Source organism: Cryptomeria japonica, chromosome 7, assembly GCF_030272615.1.
Source record: "Cryptomeria japonica chromosome 7, Sugi_1.0, whole genome shotgun sequence".
In the NCBI taxonomy this organism is placed as follows: domain Eukaryota; kingdom Viridiplantae; phylum Streptophyta; class Pinopsida; order Cupressales; family Cupressaceae; genus Cryptomeria; species Cryptomeria japonica.
Genome location: NC_081411.1, coordinates 460,094,546 through 460,110,212, shown reverse-complemented (window position 1 = coordinate 460,110,212; position 15,667 = coordinate 460,094,546).

Below are 15,667 nucleotides of genomic sequence, written 5' to 3'. Positions count from 1 at the left end.
TTTCTAGCTCAGCCTTAACAAGTAATGCAACATGAGGATGCATTTTTCGGAGTTTTTGCTTAATAGGTTTAACGCCGGGAGTGATAGACAGATGATGCATTATAAGTTAAGGATCCAGACTTGGCATATCAGCATATGTCCATGCAAAATTGATCTTCTTTTCCATGAAGAAATCAACAAATTCTTCTAGTTCTTTGGCTGACAAGGATTGAGCTACATGTATGGTGTGTTGAGATTCTTTTGTTCCAATGTTTACTAGCTGTGTAGGTTCAATTAGCACTAGTGGTCACTCTTGAAAGTGATTAGGCAAAATGTCAAGTATCTCACCTTCAGGCACCTCAGAGAGGTTTTTACCATTAGGTATGTCCTTTATTTTTACTATTTTTTATTCTGACACCACCATAGTGTGGTTTTTGCCATCAAAATTCTCATTTTTCTTTTTTTGATTTTTACGACTAAGATACTTGATGTTTTATGTTGTCATGTTCTCACTTTGTTTGCTAGGGGAAGAGCCCATTTGTTCAACTGCATTAAGATAATAGGCTAATGTATAGTCATTGGCAAAGGTGGGTATATTCAAAGGTTGATCTTGGAGAGTGCAGTCAATAAGCTCAAGATGTACCAGGGATAAATATTTAATAGGTTCAAGGAAATTCATGGTATTGTCATCACAACCTCGAATTGACAAGTTGATTTCCAGAAGAATACCTTCTGTAAGCATCTCAAGACCAGGAAGAGTTAGAACATGATTATCAAAGTTTACGTTAGTATCTAGGGAACCTAACCTAATAGACCTTCCACTAGCACTATCCTCTACTTCAGACTGGACTAAATATCATGGTTCGATAGTAACATGTTCAGCAAATTGAGTTTTGACATTCATGACGAAGTAGTCATAGTTTGGTGTCGAGTAGGTAATGTCATAAATAAAGCTTATTTCAGAGTGATCAGAGTCAAAAGATGAAGCCTCAGACTTTTCTTCAAGTGTCTTAGTGAAAGCATGTATAGTATAAATATCTACATCTTTGATGCTACAAGATCCTTCATGATTTGGTTCAATGATCACTTGTAGTTGACATTCTTGTTGACATAACCTTGATGACTTTGTTAGTCTCTGACAACTTTTCCATTCAGCTTCCTCTATACTAATGACCGACCCTCCTTCTGTAGCCTCCAATTCTTCATATGTAGTCCCATACCTGATTTGTTCTATCTCATTAGAGGAAGATATAGTAGGTGAATAAATTTATTGTGCTCTTTCTTCTTTCAGTCCTTGTTCATAGTCTTCTTGTCTTTTTAGTTTGATTTCCTCTATTTCCTTTTGTAGTTTTAACTACACTATCCCTTGTGCTTCATATATGGTATCACTAGGAACTTCATGAGTTTCTTCAATAGATGCATCTAACAGAGGCTTTGAACCCCATTCATACTCGTTAGAGTCAGTTTTTGAATCGTCTACTTGCATTCTTCCTGTGTATGTGACCAGAATGTTCAGTGGTACAAACAACTCTTTATTTCCTTCCATTTCTTCTCTCATATCTTCTGGGATTTCTACTCCTTATAATGTCACTACTGATACAATTGGAACTTTATTACAAGATGATTCTTCTCACTTGATTGCCAGTTCTTTCTCATACTCTTCCTAAGTTTGGTGAGTATTTACTTCCTGTAATGTTGAAGGTAGTATCTTTTTCCTCCACTTAGACTGATGATGAGAAGTATGTTTCTGATCTGATGACTCCTCTAAATGGTATCCAAGTCTAGCTTTATCATTTGTAGAATTATTTTATAGTTGAATAGATTAAACAATACCTTCTTGACACTTTCCCAGAGGACTAGTACCTAAATATCCCATGCGTTGAATCATCTTATAGCCTGGACCATATTATTTAGGAAAAATATCACAGTGTATCATTTCTTTGTTTTCACTTCTTTAAAAAGCCATTTGAGAAAACCTCCTCTATTGTTTCATCTGCAAGGGAAGTAGAGGAATGTAGAAAAGTACCATCATAAATGACATTTGGAGTTGAAGTTTGTGGCTTCATAGCCTCAGATGGTTTTCTAGACTATCTTGGTGATGGGGGAAGAGACATTAGCAACAGTATAGGTTCTATATTGTATCCATCTATGTTAGTACCCATGATTTTCAATTTCTTTTTTAAGTCTTTCATCAAAGTTTGTAAACTTTTAGCTGCAAACGCTACCCTATTGTGAGGAACAAAGGTACTAGTACACTATTTTGATTTATTACAGGTGTAGCTTGTATCAACAAGAATACTAACTTCAACTCCATTATAAGGAAATTTCAAGCACTGGTGATATGTAGATGGTACTGCTTTCATTTCATGAATCCATGGCCTACCCAACAAGTTGTTGTAGGAAAGAGGAGGGTCAAGCACCTGAAAAATAATGTCTCTTTCTATAGGTCCTACCCTGATCGGTAATAGCACCAAACCTTTAGAGGTTCTCTCTTCTTCATCATAATCTTTGATTGTTATTTTCTTTGCTGGATCAATGATAATTTTAGAAAATCTCAACTGTGTCACTAGATTGTATGTACAAATATTCAACCCAGTGCCTTCATCTATCAAATCATGTTTGACTCGATGTTTATGGATCAAAGCTTCGATGTGAAATGGCTGGTTGTGTGGGTGATTTAGTGAATTGTCATCTTCTTCAGAGAAGGTGAGGTAATGAGGTGAAGTCAGCTGACCCACCATAGATTGAAATCAATCTACATATAAATCTTTGGGGACATTATTAGTGAACAAAGATTTGTCTAGGATCTCTCTATGAGAAGAAGAGATCTTAAACAGATCAAAAATGGAGATTTGAGAAGTGGTTCATTTTAATTGTTCGACAATGTTGTAACTAGGAGAGGATGATGAAGACAACTACTTAGGTTTATCTGTGATCATATTTGATTGTTTGTTTGAAGAAGTCGGTAGGTTTGATGTTGTTTGATCAAGATTTGAGGAACTAGCTCCTTTTAGGGTAACCTTCTTTTGAGCTCGGGTTACAACATTTGCAGTTTGACTTTTATGTTGTTTATCTTTGACTATGATCACATTGTAATACTTAGATTGGGAAGAATCAATCATGTTGATCACATTGTCATTGTTGGCATAGGTATAATTGACTTTGGCACCTCCCTTGGATTTTGAGGAATCACCTTGTTCATAAGTAGGCAAGGGATCTTTAAAATATTTGTGATGAGCATTAGTCGTGTGACTTCCAACAACAATTTTGCCAGCATCCATGAGGTCTTGAATCCCATGTTTGAGTTTCATGTAGTTGTTTGTTGTATGACCCTTGTTTTGATGATATTCAAAATACTCGTTTTCCCTCTACCATTTGGGTTTAACTTATGGATGATATGGTCTAGAGTTGTCAGGAAATGTTATCAGATCATTTTCCAATAAAGTCTTAAGACTTGATTCATACAATTCCTCCAAAGGAGTGAAATCGCATTTAGGCTATGAAAGCCAAGTTATCTCTTTAAACCACTCTTTTGATTTCTTTAGAGGGTTTTTTGCCGCAGTTTCGGGTACTTTGAGGGATTGTGTGCCGCTATCCAAATTAAATATTTTGGGTTTTGATTTTGGTTTACCAATGTCCACCACTCCATCATTAACAACATTTATGTTGTTATCTTTGCCATATTTCCAATATTTATTCTTCTCTTTGGATCTAGAACCTTGTTGTGTTTCTTTCCAAAGTGATATATCTCCTTTCTTTATAAGCACATCTTCCATTCTGAGGGCACTATCTACCATTTTGTTGAATGAAGCACACTTGCATTTGGATATTATATTTTAATTTAGGGATCAGGTTATTGACAAAAATGTCCATCTTCTCAGAATCTGGGATAGGCCGTGAATATCTAGAGAACATCCTTCTCCAACATTGAAGAAAAGTGAGAAAAGGTTCTCATATTTTCTATTTGGTATTGTAAAGCTCGATCATAGTGACTGGATGATGAATTTTATAGGATTATTGTTGGAGAAACAATTTGACTAATTCCTCAAAAGAATTAATTCCCATAGGTAGGCTCGAAAACCATTTCATAGCTTGTCCTCCTAGACTCTTCTGGAAAAGGTGCATGAGATATGTTTGTGCATGAACTCCATAGATAAATAAAAAAATTCTTTGACATGGTCTTGAGGATTTGCGTTACCATAATATTTGTCAAACTTAGGAATTTTCACTCTTGAAGGAAATGGAGGCATGTAAATGTTTTTGTCAAATGGGAACGGGCATATCGTGTCGAGAGAATATTGCTTTGATGATTTATCCTTTTTTTTATTTCTTTGATTTCAGTCTGTAATGCTCGTAATTGTTTGTTTACCAATGCTATTGGTGTCTCTTCCTCTTTAGCAATAAGGGATTCAATGTTATATCAGTAGGAAGTTTAGCGCCTTGTTTTGTTAGCTCTAAAAAATAATCTTCTTTTTCTCTAGCCATGATAATCTTCATCATTTTTTGGAAATCTTTATCCTTTTGACATCTATTTATAATAGATTTTGTAGGTTCAGAGGATTTAGACTCGCTAGATGAGGAATCATTTTCATTAGAATGGGTGTTGATATTGTCATAAGTATTGTGTTTAGTAGCTTCTCTTTCTTACCTTTCTCCAGACATGCTAGGAGATAAGGATTGATCAAAAATTGGTATATTTGACGATGAAGGTTTGTTAGACATGGGTTCTTCTACAAAGAATGGATTAGTCTGTAATGAAAAGGATTGTTCTTTACCTTTGGCAGCTTTCTTACGAGAACTTCTTGTTTGAACAGGCATTTATAAATGATGTGACCGAGAGCTAGATATGATGCAAAAGTCAAGATAAAAATGAAGCTAGTTGTTCTCTTGACGTAGTGATTTGAGAGAAGTGACTAAGACTCAGTCTGGTTTTAGGAATGATCTATCCTGTATAAGATGTGATCTAAGTAACTTAGTTTGATTTAGTTTGATAAGTAGTTGATTGAACTAGATGAACGATGATTGACAAAATCGTGCAACACACCGACAGGGGTACATTATCAAGATTGTTTATGCTCTATTATGATGACCATATTTACGCTCATTGTAGAATGATTAAGAAAGTATGATAGTTCTGGAAAAGTATGTAGAATGATTAGGCAAGTATGACAGTTTTGGCAAGTATGACAGTTCTGGCAAGTATGATAGTTCTCTCTTCTTCATCATAATCTTTGATTGTTATTTTCTTTGTTGGATCAATGACATTTTCAAAAAATCCTAACTGTGTCAGTATATTGTAGGTACAAATATTCAATCAAGTGCCTTCATCTATAAAACACATTTGACTTGGTGTTTATGGATCATAGCTTCGATGTGTAATTGTTAGTTATGTGATTCAGTGAATTATCATCTTCTTCAAAGAAGGTGAGGTAATGAGGAAAAGTCAGGTGACCCACCATAGATTGAAACTGATCTACATCTAAATATTTGGGGACATTAGTAGCAAGCAAAACTTTGTTCAGGATCTCTCTATGAGAAGAAGAGATCTTAAGGAGTTAAAAAATGGAGATTTGAGTGGTTGTTTGTTTTAATTGTTCGACAATGCTGTAACCAGGAGAGGATGATGAAGCCAGCTTCTTAGATTTAGCTGTGATCATATTTGATTGTCTATTTGAAGAAGTCGGTAGGTTTGATGTTGTTTGATCAGGAGTTGAGGAACTAGCTCCTTTTAGAGTAACCTTCTTTTGAGTGCGGATTATAGCATTTGCAGTTTGTGTTTTATATTGTTTATCTTTGACTATGATCATGTTGCAATACTTAGATTAGGAAGATTCAATCATGTTGATCACATTGTCATTGTTGGCGTAGGTGTAATTGACTTTGGCACCTCCCTTGGATTTTGAGGAATCGCCTTGTTCATAAGTAGGAAAGGGATCTTTAAAATCTTTGTGAGCAACATTAGTTGTGTGATTTCAAAAAACAATTTTTCGAGCATCCATGAGGTCTTGAATCTCGTGTTTGAGTTTCATGTAGTTGCTTGTTGTATGACCCTTGTTTTGATGATATTCATAGTACTTGTTTTCCCTCCACCATTTGGGTTTAACTTCTGGATCATATGGTCTAGAGTTGTCAGGCAATGTTATCAAATCATTTGCCAATAAAGTCTTAAGAGTTGATTCATATGATTCCTCCAAAGGAGTGAAATCACATTTAGGCTATGAAAGCCAAGGTTTCTCTTTAAACCACTCTTTTGATTTCTTCGGAAGGTTTTTCGCTACAGTTTCAGCTGCTTTAAATATTTTGGGTTTTGATTTTAGTTTAACAGTGTCCACCACTCCATCATTAACAAAATTTATGTTGTTATCTTTGCCATATTTCAAGTATTTATTCTTCTCTTTTGAACGAGAACCTTGTTGTGTTTCTTTCCAAAGTGATATATCTATTTTTTTATCAGCACATCTTCCATTCTGAGGTCACTATCTACCATTTTGTTGAATGAAGGGTACACTTGCATTTGGATATTATATTTTAATTCAGGGATTAGGTTATTAACAAAAATGTCCATCTTCTCAAAATCTGGGATAGGTCATGAATATCTAGAGAACATCCTTCTCCAACGTTGAAGAAAAGTGAGAAAAGGTTCTCCTATTTTCTATTTGGTATTACAAAGCTCGATCATAGTGACTGGATGAAGAATGTTATAGGATTATTGTTGGAGAAACAATTCGACTAATTCCTCAAAAGACTTAATTCCCATAGGTAGGCTCAAAAACCATTCCATAGCTAGTCCTCCTAGACTCCTTAGGAAAAGGAGCATGAGATATGTTTGTTCGTGCATGAACTCCATACATAAAGAACAAAATTCTCTAACATGGTCTTGAGGATCTGCATTACCATCATATTTGTCAAACTTAGGAATTTTCACTCTTGAAGGAAATGGAGGCATGTAAAGGTTTTTGTCAAATGGGAACAAGCATATCGTGTCCATAGAATATTGCTTTGATGATTTATCCTTGTTTTTCATTTCTTTGATTTTAATCTGTAACGCTTGTAATTTTTTGTTTACCAATGCTATTGGTGTTTCTTCCTCTTTAGCGATAAGGGTTTCAATATTATAATCAGTAGGAAGTTTAGTGCCTTTTTTTGTTAGCTCTACGAAATAATCTTCTTTTTCTCTAGCCATGATAATCTTCATCACTTTTTGGAAATCTTTATCCTTTTGACAGCTATTTATAATAGCTTCTGTAGGTTTAGAGGCTTCAGACTCACTAGATGAGGAATCACTGTCATTAGCATGGGTGTCAATATTGTCATAAGTATCGTGTTTAGCAGCTTCTCTTTCTTGCGTTTCTCCAGACATGGTGGGAGATAAGGATTGATCAAAAATTGGTATATTTGACAATGAAGGTTTGTTAGAGATGGGTTCTTCTACAAAGAATGGATTAGTCTGTAATGAAAAAGACTTTCCTTTACCTTTGGCATCCTTCTTACGAGAACTTCTTGTTTGAAAATGAATTTATAACTGATGTGCTCGAGAGCTAGATGTGATGCAGAAGTCAAGATCAAATTGAAGCTAGTTGCTTGTTTGACATAGTGATTTGAGAGAAGTGACTAAGACTCAGTCTGGTTTCAGGAACGATCTATCATGTATAAGATGCAATCTAAGTAACTTAGTTTGATTTAGTTTGATAAGTAGTTTATTGAATTAGCTGAAAGATTATCGACAAAATCGTGCAACACACTGACAGGGGTACACTATCAAGATTGTTTATGCTCAGAATTATGATGGCCAGATTTACACTTATTGTAAAATGATTAGGCAAGTATGACAGTTTTGGAAAAGTATGTAAACGGACAAGTTTCTGGACTGACAAAATCATAAATTCGTACAATAGAGTATTAAGACCCAGATGATAATTTAGCAGCTCCCAGACGACACAGACAGTTTCTCATATGAGTTTCTGTCTATACTCGCACAAAAGTTTAGTGTTCTCCAGATGAGAATTTGATGAGGATAATGATTATTCGTATGACAATATACTTAAGGATACTCGACAATTCTCTAAGAACAGAATGACAATTGTGAGGACTAGGACGACACTCCTGATAGGACCAGACGATAAACTAACAAGACCAATTAATACTCATACGACAACAGGTATATAGCCAGACGATAATTTAGTAGACTCGTACGACAAAGGACTAGACAAAGATGAGATTCTGACATGGATATAGTTTTGATGATTGACAGAGACTATTTTTTGACACAAACAGAGTTTTGATGACTGACAGAGACTACTTTTTGACACAGACTGAGTTTTGAAGACTGTCAGAGACTAGTTTTTTACACAGACAAAGTTTTGATCACTAAATTTTTGACGTTGTTGATTGTTTTCTCTAGTTTCAGTATTTCAGCTTCAGTTTCAGGGATGAAAACACAGTAAACACGTAAGAAGTATAATGACTTCAAGCACAACACACTAACCCTATAGAAGCTGGCTTAGAGAAGAAAACCTTTTCTTACAGACTCAGTTACACACCCAATAGCTAATTAGAATATGACTGTTGTGCTAGATATTATTGGCATATGATGAACTGACATGTTGATATGATGATAATATATGTTGTCATTGATGTCACTAGGTTCAAGTGAACCGATATGAAGAGGTATGAGGAGATGTAGTGAAATGGTGTTAGGGTTTTACTAAGTGTGACTATCGGTTGGCAGTCTCAGCTCTAGGGTTATCAGTTTGGCGATCCATCTTATGTGATGCAACTAGTGATACTCTGTGATGAGTTAGCTAAGAGATGTGAATGAGATCAAGGTGCCATGTTAGCTTTGTGCGCATGAAGGATCTTGCATGAGGAGATCGACTGCGTTGGAAGTCTACTTCGGGAATGATTATTCTTCTTGGCGATATGAGAAGAGAGCATGATGGGTTACTCATTCCCATGTGCGGTAAAGAATAAATGATGCAGATTGTCTTGTGATCTATTTGAAATTGTAATACTCTATGCAATGTGTTTGGACAGTTAGGATTGGACCACCTGTGTTGTAAACCTACGATGCTTAGGATTTAGGGTTTATGCTACCAACCTAGCTGATGTCTATAAGGTCAATGATGTTTGTTATTGTAAAGTTGTTGGAAAATGTTGTGTGTGTATCCGAGTGATGAGATACTTGCCAGACCAGTAAGAGGAAAACTGTAGAGTGTGATTGCAGAGTAGAGGAAATGAAAAGGATTTGCCTTCGCATGTAGTGTTGTTATCAGATCAGAAGTTTTACCTGTTATCTTCTAATCATTTCAACAGTTGTAAAATCCCTTTACCAGGTAGGTTTAATAGGCTTATTGTAAAACCTTTAATCAGGTGACTCCAGATCATTGAGTTCTTCAAATCCTCTAGTGAGGTAACCTTTAACAAGGTTTCAACCCTTAAAAGGGTATATAACCATCCCTTAACTGGGTGATCTCTAATAGGATCGGTTCCTAACAGAACCTTATTGTATAGTCTTTAACCAAACTAGGATCTTAATAGGGCGAGCTTCAAAAGAGTTCAAAAAAAATAATGTGGGTATTCATCCCCACCGTGGTTTTTCCCATTTGGGTTTCCACGTGAAAAATATGTGTTATGTGTTATGCATTTTTCATGTGATGATTATGTATTATTTGGTTGAATGATTATGCATGCAGAGTTATTAGGTTATGGTATTACTGGTATACCACATGCATATGTTTATGGGTGAAGTTGATATCAAGTATTGATTGTATTTGAAGTGTTCAGACTTATCAGTTTATGGTTTCTAATGTCTTACTCTATTTAACCGGATAAGTTGTTGAGAAAGTTTTTGCCTTTACTGATTCACCCCCCCTCTCAGTACCGGTTGGGGTATCTATTGTTCATCATTATTCATCACATTGAGTCTCATGCAATGGATTCTCAATGTCGTATTAGCCGACTCCAAATGCTAATGGGGCACAAAATGGAAAGTATCTTGGGAGGGTTACTATCTCTCTTGTACAAAGATTATCCCCCTTTCGAAGGTGAATCGGGTAGACTCTATCTTATAGTACTTAGTCAGGAATTTTGTTCAAAATTACCCCTTGAAGTCATGCAAGCATGATTGAGGCATATATCCCAACAAGGTACCGAAACAAGCTATAGTCATGTAAACATGATTGATACTGCAAGGCCCTACAAAATGCCCGATATGAGAGATCTCAAAGAGAAAACTCAAATAATCCTGTCCTGTGAGACTTTAATCACCAGAGGCCTATTTATTATAGTGAGTTGGAATTCTCAGGTCCAACTGTACTCACTTGGGTCATTCTCACAGGGTGATTACTTTTTCCCACTATGACAGGCCCGCTAAAGATACACAAATCTCAAACTTAGAAAAAGCTTTGAGGATCTAGATTTCTTATTGTCTGTGCAAAAAAGAGCATACTCTCCTACCTCTTAGATTTTTCTTAAAACATAAAAGATAGATTTGTTCATTAACTAGATAGCAATTTAATTGCCTAAAAAATGAATTTAAAGAATACACGAAGTTCACTTGAGTCTTCTTAGGCAACCTATAAAAACAATGAATTAGTAGTCATGTTATTTTTGTACAAAAGGTGTGTACTTCAACAAACATTCTGCAAAAACTGGTTAGGCTATCAAAATCTCTCAGACGGATAGAAAACAAGCTAGGGTTAGCATTAGTACCATAAAAATTCAATAAAAAAACCCTAAAATTGTAGTATGTAATACTAAAACCCAGAATATTGTATGAGTATTCTCACCTAGTCGTACGTTAATTCATGATAGACCGTACGAGATCTATAGATTGTCATTTGAGCCTCTATGAAAACTCGTACGAGTTTTCAGTATTTGTACAGAAAAAATCTAAAAAATAAAATGAGCTGATCAGTAAGGCCAAAAGATGAAGTCTTCAACCCCACGGTGGGCACCAAAAATGTGTGTGTGAAAAGTGGAATAACGTCTGCAAGTTGTAAGGAAGAACACTTCAATTAAGTCATTGCATGCATGGTTAGACATATATAATCATGAATATGAAAACCATAACAAATCGACCTGTTGCCTTCTAAAAGATGCGAGTATAGACTTGCTCTCAGATTTGTCTAAGCAATACCAGTGACTAGACTACACCAACACGAAGGATTTAATCTATATGAGCACAAGAATAAGCTAAATGTATGCAAGATTAAGCTAGATGAATGAAATTTAAGCTAGATGATTTCAAGCAATCATGATTAAACTAAGTATGTAAAAAGGTAAACTAAGATGCAATAATCTCAAAACACAATATCTTCAACGACTCTAGAGAAAAAGAAGCATAATAATAATAAATCTCTAGGGTGTCTTGAATGAGAGATGAAGGGCTGAATTTATAGAGACTCAAAAGAGAGACCAATGGTCAAGATCGATTAACAATGAGCGGTTGAGATTCCTTAAGAAAAAGAACAATCCTGGTTAATTTAAATAATGGAGAGATCAAATTAAGTTAATCTTCAGATAGATTCCAATTATAGCTTGATGGAATGCATTCAGATTATAAGTCTAAGTCTGCATTGGAGAAAAAATTTAGTTGATTCCATGCACTTGAGATAAAAATAGATGATTCCATGCAATTTTCTTTAATTTACTCAAGGTTTTTATTTTAAAAAAGGCTTTTCAATATAACTAAACCTCTTTCCTCAAGAAAAGCTTTAAATTTTATTTTTAGAGAAAATGATTAATTCGATTTAATTGCTTTTCTGATTTCTCAAGCTATCTCAATTTTAGAAAAAGAAATATCTTAAGTTTGATTTCTTCTCTCAATTTAATTCTTTTCTTTTGTTTTCAATTTAACTCTTTATTTTGTAGATCCATTCCTCTTTTTGTGATTAATATCTCTTTTTAAATTAATTCCTCTTTTTCTTTAAATTAATTCCTTTTTTTGTGATTTAAATGGCAAATTGATTTATTAATTAAATATGCTAGGATATTTAATTAAATAAATGGGATAATTGATCAAAATGATTTACTTGGAATGATTTAATTAATTAAATAAATATATATTTTTTTTGATAAGTAATAGGTCATAGCTGTGATGCCCAAACTTTTGGGCAAAACACTACCAACAATTTTTTTTTTTAAAACACTTATTTACGTGCAAGCATTACTTAATTAATTGTGACAACATTAACAAATTGTTCCAAATGAAACCTTTTTAAACATTATAAGGTAAATGGGTTTCTAAAGGGAATGATGAATTAAAGTTTAAATAGAAACCTAAAGTTTCGGTAAAACTCCTAGATGATAGAAATCAAAATATTACTTACGTAACAATTACGATAACTCTAAAAATCAAGAGATCAAATTAACTTTATAAGGGTACTATTCAATTTGCTCAAATGTCCCTTTCTTTAGTTATGTTTCATAATAACAATTAGATCATCTCCTGCTAAGAAGTCATTAATATAATTACTAGATTTGATAATAGCCATTATTTACTAAATACCAACACTATTACTATTTCATTTCATTAATATTACCTAATTGAGCAGCTACATTTAAGGTGCCAACATCGTTATGATAATTAAATTATCAAATAAAAATATCCACATTGGTTAGCTAGGTTCGCAAGACTTAGTCCCTAAATTTTATTATAGAGAAATTTTATTGCACCATTACAATATCCTCTTCAATTAAGTATTTTACTATATTGATTCATTCTGTTTAATTATAAAAATAAAACCTCTTAGATCCCTAAAATGTAATTATATAATTTTAAATCAAGTTGTTTTATATATATTTTTTTTTAAACATCTACTATTTAATATTTTGTATTCAATATTCACATCTCTTCTTGCTTTAAATTCAAATAATAAATCTTCTCAAATATATTTACCCGATAATAATGTTGTAGAAACATACATTATGTTTTTCCATTAAATTTCCAAATTAGCTTGAGGGAACCCAAAATTAACTTACCAAATTCATTAAAATTTCTCATAAGATTTTAACTCCAAAACAATTAGAAATTTAAACACCCCTTTAAAATAAAACGCCCATTTAAAAAACATATATTTTAACTACATATCTTTTTCCACACACTTATTTCCCTATAACTAAACTAAGTATTAAGTAATTTAGAAACCCTAATTTCTTATGATAAAAAGATAACCCCCTTCTTTTTATATTTCTTTCACTCTCTATTGTCTTTATCTCTTTTCGAATACCCTAACCCATACTGGGTTAGAGTTTCAAAATTTCTCTTTGTTGCAGGGTCGATCAAACAAGATGGAGGCGATCGAGCAAATGGGGGTGGTGGAGAAGCGGCCGAAGGTTTGACAGGGCGGCGGCAACGTCCCCGAGAGTGCCACTGTGGCAGTGACCCCAAGCGCCGTTCACTGTGGAAACCACAGTGGTGGCGTCCCCGGGCGCTGCTCACTGTGGAAACCACAGTGGCGGTGTTCCCAGGCGCCGCTCACTGTGGAGTCCATAGTGGCGACGATCCCAGGCCGCACCAGAAAACCCTTTGCCCCCTTTTTTTTATTTTTATATATTTTTTTAAATTTAAAAATAAAATAATATATTTAAATATATATATATATGTATTTATATATTTATATATATATATGTATTTATATATTTATATATATATATGTATTTATATATTTATATATATATATGTATTTATCTATTTATATATATATATGCACCAATATGTTAAATCTGTTAATATATTTAAACTAAAATTTATAAATAAATATATATACAGATATATATTTATTTATATGCTTATGTTTTGGAATTCTCATTAATTTCTTAGTTTCTAAAGGAAATCAATAGGCTAACTAAATATAGGTTTTCTTTCTGTAAAAATAAGAAGTTAACAGCGTTAGATATACTTAGAACTACATTTTTAGAATTTATTCATTCCCATTAAATCTGATTAACTATAGAATTTATTTCTGCATTAAATAATGTCAAAGTTTACAGCAACTATCCAAATGACAACTTTTAATGAAATAAGCAGCAACTATAGAAATATGAAATTATTTTAAATCAATTAGTCCATTTAATCATTAGATTCTATTTTCTGTAATTAAGTAATTTACAGTATTAAATAAATTAAACAACATTTATATAAATGGCTGAATTCAATCATTTTAACAGCAAGTAAATGTTTTATTAACTAATTTAAAACTTAGAGATATGTATAGACAATAGTCTGATTTTTATTTTCAGAATAAACATGCATGCAAGCATTAAAATTTTAAGAACAATGTAAACTGATATTCAACAGAATCTTTTCATTTATGCAATATTAAATTAATAGAAATAATGCAATTATTTAAGGCATTTTTAGAATCCAATATAGACATTATTACAAGAGGGTGAAATACCCAAACTAGTCCCTTATTCCTATTGAATGAGGACTTCAATTAAATTAGATACATCTTCTTTCCTAACTGGGTACAACATATAGTTTCCTTTTACATTTTTGCACTTATAATATCAATTACTCCGTTTCCAAATCTTTTTCTACAAACAATTAAAACAACAACTTCTACTTGTCCTTTTCTTTCCTTTCAACAACCTACAAATAAATCAATGCTATGACCATGGAGTGCTCACCTCCCAGCCTAGGCTAACTAGTAGCCACCTCTGAGCTCGGAGAACCAAGCCCTAGACAGGTAACACACATGTAAACTCAAATAAACAAGGGAAAACAACCGCAATCACATTCCCAACCTAGGCTACACTGCACCACACAATGTGATGTATTTTTAAGGGTGGTAGTGGACCAAGTACCCTGAGGAGACTGCAAGTATGGTAAAACATATAGCCACCTCATGACAAACCAAAACATATAGCCACCTCATGGCAAACCAAATACATCAAGTGTAATAACCCCACATTCCTTATGCCCCCCAAGGCATTCATGCCTTATTTCCCTCCTTATGACCCCCAATGCATAAACAAGCCATGCAGCAAGGGTCACATAGAATCCCTTGTGATCACTCTCATAATGAGAGCCTCTCATTCAAGGGTTGTCACTTCTACCACCCACAAGACCCTCCTCTCTCCCAAGAGTAGGAGGTCTTGATTACTCCCAAACACATACATGGAATAAGCATAAAACACCAAATAAATTTCCAAGAAATACATGCACGAAAAACAAGTCTTTTACACAAGCATTTCTTTCAAAACAACATGCAACAAGAAAATATTATAAGAAAAATAAAAACCAACCGTAAACTGCCCAAAGGTATGCTAGTTTTGTTGAGGATGAGCAGCCCAATTCCACAAGACTTCTCTTTCTACCCTTCACCAGAATTCTAAATCCCAAATCTATCTTTTCTTTTCCAAATTCTCTTGTCTCCAAAAATGGAGAGTGGGTGATTTCCCCCAAAATCTCTCTTTCTTGCTCAAGAAGACACTAGTGTGAGTTATCTCAAGTTTCTAGAACTGAAAAGGAAAGTAAGGTAAAATGGGAAAGGGAACTCTCATTCAAAAAGGAAGGTTATCAACTTAGTTCAAGCTTTCTAATTTTCATTTTCGCACAACTTAGAAAAGTCACTTTTTAGGGTGTCTAAATGGTCACATGAGTTGAAACATGCCCAAAATTACTCCTAACCCTTAGGTATACCTTATGGGCTTTAGGAAACCCTAATAAACTACCCCTAGGAGT